This window comes from Haemaphysalis longicornis, unplaced genomic scaffold (assembly GCF_048455015.1).
Source record: "Haemaphysalis longicornis isolate Haplotype H1 unplaced genomic scaffold, Haemaphysalis longicornis Haplotype H1 scaffold_7, whole genome shotgun sequence".
NCBI classification, from domain to species: Eukaryota; Metazoa; Arthropoda; class Arachnida; order Ixodida; family Ixodidae; genus Haemaphysalis; species Haemaphysalis longicornis.
Window position 1 is genome coordinate 164,616,777 of NW_027526422.1, and position 7,384 is coordinate 164,624,160.

The window sequence follows — 7,384 nt, forward strand, 5'->3', positions numbered from 1 at the left end:
GACTCTCCCTGGATGATGTCACGCTGATGTCCATTTGCTGAGTGCCGCTCCACGCGATGCTCCGTCGGCGCGATAAATGAGATCCAATTAAACTATGCTTGTGGCGTCGCAGGCCGCTCATATTTCACCAGGGTATTCCGTTGAGTGAAGGAAGCGAACTGTGCAATAATAGTAACGCCGAAAATTGGTGTCAGTGCTCCTTTAATATAGCTCATGAAACAAAGCTAGGCGCCAAACATATACTCGGGACGCTAAAGATTGGAGGTCAGTACTATTTTTCATTGACGTTGCAGTTGCAGCCCTGCTTTTTATAAAAAATTAAAACGAGCTTCCCGCGATATTGCCACGAACCCTGTATGGGTTTCTTTATGTGTTCTTTGTTTTTACCACCCGGCTACGCCTGGCTCGGTTATCTGTGTCCGCGAAGCGCGTCTTCCATTCTTTATTTGTATGCCGCACGGGCTATCTCAATCAAATAAGCAGACTGTTTCGCCCTAACGGCACTATCCCAGAATACTCTTCTCTCATCTACAATGTCCTGGATTTCAATGGAGGGTTCGAAAAACACCTGCGCCGAAATATAAAAGCGTGTAGAGCAGACGCCGCGGCACTCGATGTGCAAGTCACTTTGTTGACCGCTGCTTCGCCGCTTCCGAATTCTTTTGAGTTGTTAGGGGAGCACAAGTTCGTTACAATAAACTTGTTTCTCCTTCAAAACAACTGCGTCATCCTTGGCTTCGTGACAATATAAGTACGCAATCTGATCGTGCGCAAAACACGCACACATATGTTTTGAAAAACGGTTTTAATTCACTGCACAAGCGAGAGTGGCCGAACAATGACATGACGTTAGAAAATCGATTAAAATATCGTAGTCACGTCACAGTCCTCCTATATATAACTGCCGGGCAACAATTTTTTCTCCCACTCGGGAGTGGGAGCTGAAGTCTCTAAAAACGATGGAATGGTCCTCTACCAGCTGCACGAGAAAGTGCACTACCGTTTACGTCACTCTTCGTCCCAAGAGAACGCCCTCGGGGAAGACATCTTTGTGCAGCAACTGTACTGAGCGTTCAGATGTCCCTTCTTTAAAAACAGCTGTACCGCACGCATCGCTCACTGGCGCCTCATAACGGAACAAAGTAAAGAAATAAATGCGTATAAACCGGTTCAACTAGCATTCACAGCAACAACACTTCCCGTGACAATACACAAACAGAAAAGGCTTTATTATGTCTAAACAATTTTATTAATTTCGCTCTAGCAGCATTTGAAAATTATGAGATTGTCCCCAAAGGCGCTTGACAAGCACTTCCGGCACATGACGTACTACCCGCGCTCTCCGAGGGCGGGGCGGTGGCGATTTTGTACGTCATTTTGACGTCACGATCATCCGAAGCGGTATGGATAGGCATCGGATAGCAGAATACTGCCCCAGGCAACGGCTGCCAAAATTTTTGGTTTCCCTCTTGGTAAAGCCACGTGGGTGAATTCGAGTGACGTCGCATGGGCATTTGTTGTGGGTGTCGTTTAAAGCTTTCTTTCCAATCACCTTCACAGCGTCGATTGGAGCGAAGTTTTTTTAAAATGGAAGGCCGAGGCAGCGGCGGCAATGGTCAGATAAATGGTCCCTTGCGCGAGCCCTTCAACTGCACTAGGCCATCGGAGGCTGTCATGGATGCACACACGTGTGTGCCCTATATAGCCTTTTCTACACGATAGAGGCACTTCGTACGCAACACCACGTTTTCAACCAACAAACTGTGTGGCATGCTTTTAAGCGCAGCGGCTGCTCTTTTTTTTGCTGTTCACAGCGGTACAAATTAGTGCACGTTAGTTTCCAGATATTTATACAACGGGCGATTGCTCCACCGCTGCAAGCAAGATGAAGTTAGTGGACGACGTCGAGACGCCCCGATGACGCGATGCGCGCTCTTAAAGCACAGCCTGGCTCGGCAAACACAGCGCAAGCGGGCTGCTTCGCACATCCGACGGTAGGCATCTCTAATAGTACCGACGGGCACGTGCTCCCGAGTTCATACTAAGCGAGCTCACCGCTGTACCATCTGCGTCTCCCCGCTGCACTCGTGGGAACCGCATTTATGCGGGACTTGCTAGCTGTGCGCACTTTCACGGCTGGATTCGCACTACACACGTGTTTGTTGTGTGCTTACTCTTCAACTGCACACTCGCGAACAGGCCACATGACGTGCATGAGGCTGGCCTGCTCGTCACGCCTCACTGCAATGTGATCATCACCTACAATAAACAGGTGCTGGGTCCGTAGACCCGCAAGACCCTGTGCACTTACCAAAGTTTCCAGCCACACATTACCGCCACTACACCGGCGACGATGCTAATCCTTTGTAAAAGCCTTGTGAAATATAGTCAAATTTAGACGTACATTTCGTTTCCGTACAGAACAGTGCCTCAGAACACAGGGTACATCATAGGGTACAAAACACAGGGTACACAACGGGCACTGCGACATTCGACCGGCTACCTTCACCTTCTTCTGTCAATAAGCCACAAACAAGAGTACCAAAACACCTGGTAGCCGGTTAGAGTGCGCACACTTCTCATTCTGCTCGCGAGTGCGAATGAGAGCGCTCGGCTTACGACCCGTGCACAAACGCATTGCTTTCCCACCGTTCGGCCTCCCCAATGATGCGTAGGGCATGGCGTCCTCTTTCGCGCCCAACGCTCACCTCATGTGGCAAATCATGGCCTCCGCGATAGGATGCCGACGGCGCGAGGCCATGAGCGAAAAAGCGCCGGTGCAGGACGCCGAAAACGCACTGAGTTACTTTGAATACAAAATAGGCCACGAGTCTCCAAAAATGTTGGTTACAATAGAAACGTGCACATCCTACCTTCAACCTCCCCGCAGAGGCACAACCCCGTTGTTTTAAAGGCGCCACTCTCCGGCGATCGCTGCATTTAGGCCTCGGGGTATTGTGTTCGCGCGCTCCGTCGGCTCGATGGTCGTTCACTCGGACGAGACGTTGCATGCAACGTGCGTTGGACGTAAATCCAGGTTTGTTCCACAATGTTAACAACCAGTATCGGTTGGCGAAAGGCACCTCGCATCCATTCGTGAGGCCTCAATTTCCCATCGACAAAAAAAAATTCGACGACGCTAGAACTCAGACAACACCAACTGGCAGCGTTTTTGTAAGGGTGCGTACAGGAGGAAGAAGTGGAGGAGGAAGATGAGAAGGAGTGGGAGTTTTCTTACTCCCGTTAGGAAAAAGGTTGTATTCGCAGCGTTTTAGGAGGGGGTACAATCGTGGTAAATGCGCTTATTTACGATGGCTCGTGACCACCGGTGTAAACTTTTCAGTTTTAACGCCGTCATACTACTGAACGTGGCAGTAGGCCGCATGCGGTGAGAAGTTTGAAAGGCGTACTTCAGACAAAAAAGCTCCCATTCAGGCTCATTTGTCTTCTGTTTGTAGCAATGATAACATATTTACTCCCGTTTATAGCATAAATGAAGCTGTTTCCTCTTTCGACCAGTAACTATAAAACAATGACTATTAATGGACTACGCACCCGTTTATGCATTTCTGCTGCAGTTTAAACGCATTACATATATAGTGCTCCTCCGCGACTTTTCACCCTTGCCTTAAGATTTTTTTTCTTTTGGTGTTCGAGGAGTAGTGACACGAAATTTCAAAGCTGAGATAACTATGTGTAATGCTTCCTTTTCATCTGGAGATATTTCCCAGCATTTTTAAACCGTACCGGTCAGTATAACATATTTTAAATCAATTTTAATCTCTGTCAAAACGAGAAAGCCCAGAGCGGGCCACCATGACATCATCTGCTACTTGCCGCAAACTACTGACGTCGGGGCTCCCGTGACGTGACCGACGCGCTGGTGGCGGTTGGCGCACGCTGCTACACCGTGTGTACACGTCATGGTTTTAGGACTGACGTCATGCTGCCCGGGCCCGCTGGGTTGGTGAAGACGTCAACCCGGCTAGACTGCCAGCGCGTGCGCGCTGCCGTTCTAGCTCGGCTGTGTTAGACACAACTAGTTTCTTTCAATATACATTAGAGAGAACTCTGACACTAGCGTCTATGCGGCTCACATGCAGACCGTCTGTGTCGTCATGAACCGCCATTATATCATGCGCTTGCCTTAGTTTCAGCATTGGCTTTGATCGAAACGTTCGAGTGAACGTTAATATATAAACAAAGTGCCACAAAAACGCTAAAAATAGTGTTCAAATATATAAGTGACACATAAAACTGGCTGTATTAAATCTAACGAAAAAGAAAGTAAAGCTCATTTTTGCAGGAACAAATTGTGCCTTCTATTCTGAAGCCAACCCGGTAGTTAGGAACACTGTTAACATTTGGGGGGTAAACTCATTCGAGACTCCTATTTCATTATTTTATCATTATTTTAGGTAATAAGTTCTTTGAAGAGTTTTTGAAGTTTTTTTAGCATTGCTATGAAAACATCGGCTTCGTGGTGAACCGGTGCATCGACCGTCAGCTACAGTTTAACAAAACGTGCCGCTGAACATGTTGGTTTATACTTGACGAAAACACAAAACGTGGCGTTAAACAGTCCTTGACCAGAACAAGACAGAAGGGATACGGGCGCCCGTATCTGCCGTATGTTGCCTTCTTCGAAGTATGTTTTGTTTCTTTTTTTTGTAAGCTACAAATTTTGCGGCGGCATAGTACCCGCTCAGTCATACGTCTTTCGACTGCGGCTCGACCAACCTGAGGTACGATCACGCACTGCCTGCTGTTTAATCGAAGACGGCTACCACAGATCAGGGAGGACTTCGGCTTCCGCGTAGCTCGTAGACGTAATAATGCACAGTGAAGAAAGCAAATCCCAAAAACCGGTTAAAAATCCTACGGTCATGCCAAGCCCAAGCCAAAAGCGGGGTCTTTCCATTTGCCGCCCCACGACGACATGGCTTCCCAGGCGCAGTTTCCTCTGTACTATACGTACTAAGAAGCTGTATGTCCTGAGCGGCAGTGAGGCGAAAAGAATCGTGGCGTCAGATGCTGCTCCAGTCATGGCTGCCACTCGACGTTCGTTTTTTCAAAACCGAAACTGACACGAATAAACGACGTCGTAAATGATCATTCACGCTGCGATCGACCGTCTATCGTTCCATTCTATGCTTAGTGGGCTAAAAGGCACCCATAGCAGCGAAAAAACGTAACAGGAACATTTCGTGCTGGTACTCCTTTAATGGCACAAATTAAACGGGTTCAATTCACATTTGATTTTTACATTATTTTATTTTATTTCATTTCTTTGTATTTTGTTACAAAATTTTTTCGCAAAAGTCACGTATCACCATCACCGTCTGAGCTCTAAATGTGCCACCTTTGCGAGTTATCCCCAATCCTGCATGTAGAGGGCGTCGCAAACTTGGTTTTTTCTCAATAGTTAGTGTCACTCTAGTTTGCAGGGGTCGTTCTAAATGGCGTGAGTGTGGCACCTCAAAATTTGGCCAGTGTTGATTTTATTGTACTTCCACTTTTTGTGTTGAAATTTCTTTCGGCAAATAATCAATGTTTGATTGGTTGTAGGATTTCATACCCAGCTTTCTCGCTCAAAATTCCGACCTCTATGCAACCTAGGGAAACCACTTGAGGAAGGTGATATTTGGCAGAAAGCAAGAACTCAACGTGCAGATAAAAACACCAGAAGAAGTTTCCAGGATTCTGAATATTTTATGTGCAATTCGCTGTCAAATCTTTCTCCCCATGCATTTCTATAGGATAGATTCCATGGCTCAGGAACCTAGCCGCAAAACGTGCCAGACTTGAAACACTGCGCAAAGCAAGTTCTCACCCCCAATATTAGCAGCGCAAAATACCTGCAAAGTAATCACTGTTGAAAGGACTGCCATGAGAGGGAAAGCTGCACATGTAACGGGGCTACTCGACGCAGGCGATGAGGCGCGCCATAGTGGTGAGTTCCGGAACAATTTTATCCGCCTGGGGATCTTTAACGTGCGCCGACAACTCTTACGCAGGAATTTTTGCTTTCCGCCTCCATCAGAAAAGCGGCCGCCCATGCCGGGAATCGAACACGTGTCCTCGTGCTCATCAGAACAACGTCCTAGCCACCGCGGCGGATAAATAATAAAGATTTACACTCATTACTATTCGCTAACTTCGCTGATAATGCATTCAATGGCAATACAGGATGTCGCCCTGTTGGAGCTTTTTTTGTACTCGGCAAAGAATGTTCATGCACATTTAGGGTAGGCGCGCTCCATGCCTTTATATTTCCTCACGAGTGTGCTCTGGATTCTTACAATAGCCAACAGGTCACCGGAAAAATAAGTTATTATAAACAGCGTTAATCTCTTCCATCTAGTTAGCCGCTTTTTCCCCGTGCAACCGTTTTTCACTGAATGCACGACTGGTAAAAATAAAAAAGCATTTTTATTTTCGCCAGTACTGCATTGATAGCACTGATATTTATTGATTATAATATGGCAGGGGAAACGAAATGAGATTGCGACAACAAACAGGTCAATAACAAGGAAGGCAGGAACAGCAGGAACGACAAAGGAACAAGACACCTGCTGCCCAAGGTCACTTTCTTTGCTCATTCCAAGGACCAAGATAACACATTTCAAGCCAATGTACACCTGGCCTTGAAAAGGGGCACCCCTTAGTCACGTTTGTTATCTCAGCCGGTCATGCACGTGCCGGAACCTCTCTCCCTCTTTTTATCTTAAGGGAAAGGATGCGAGGAGGGTGGGTGCACGTGTCAGAGCACGGACGCTGCATTCAGTCTGCTCTGAGCTTCGCATCGAGTAGGCTGTGTGGCGTTTCACGCCGCGCTGGTTGAGTATACGTCTGTGTCGTTCCCAGTCATGGAAGCAAATGTTTACCCTATTATCTTTGCAGCCAGGAAGAAAATCGCGGTCCTGGATAAGAGGCGTCGGAAGTGCCGTCGGGACCCGGGGCTTCTACGGCGCCTGCAGCTGGAGAACCTAATCGTGCACTGCTTCATGTCCCGCCGCAACCACCGCGAAGACGCGCCTTCTGACAGAACCAGTGACCAGAACGACGAGCCTGCCCTCCCGCTGAATGATATTTCAAGACGGAAACGTCCCGGAGGCCATGTCGACGGTAGGTGCTAAACCCCACCTCGCCAATTTTCTCGTGTGTCTGTTAGGGTCTCTTTTTATGCTCTTTAACATGGGGTGCTCTGTTTTGCAGCTTTTTAAGTATAGAATGCGCTCATACAATGCATTCTCCTTATTTGAGTGACGGTTTCACTATATTCGTGCAAAGTTTCGAGAACTTTCCATTTAGCCTAGGAAAGGTTCGGACGGGGACAATGCTTGTACCTTCATGCTGATATTTTCTCTACATCTCTTCTGGA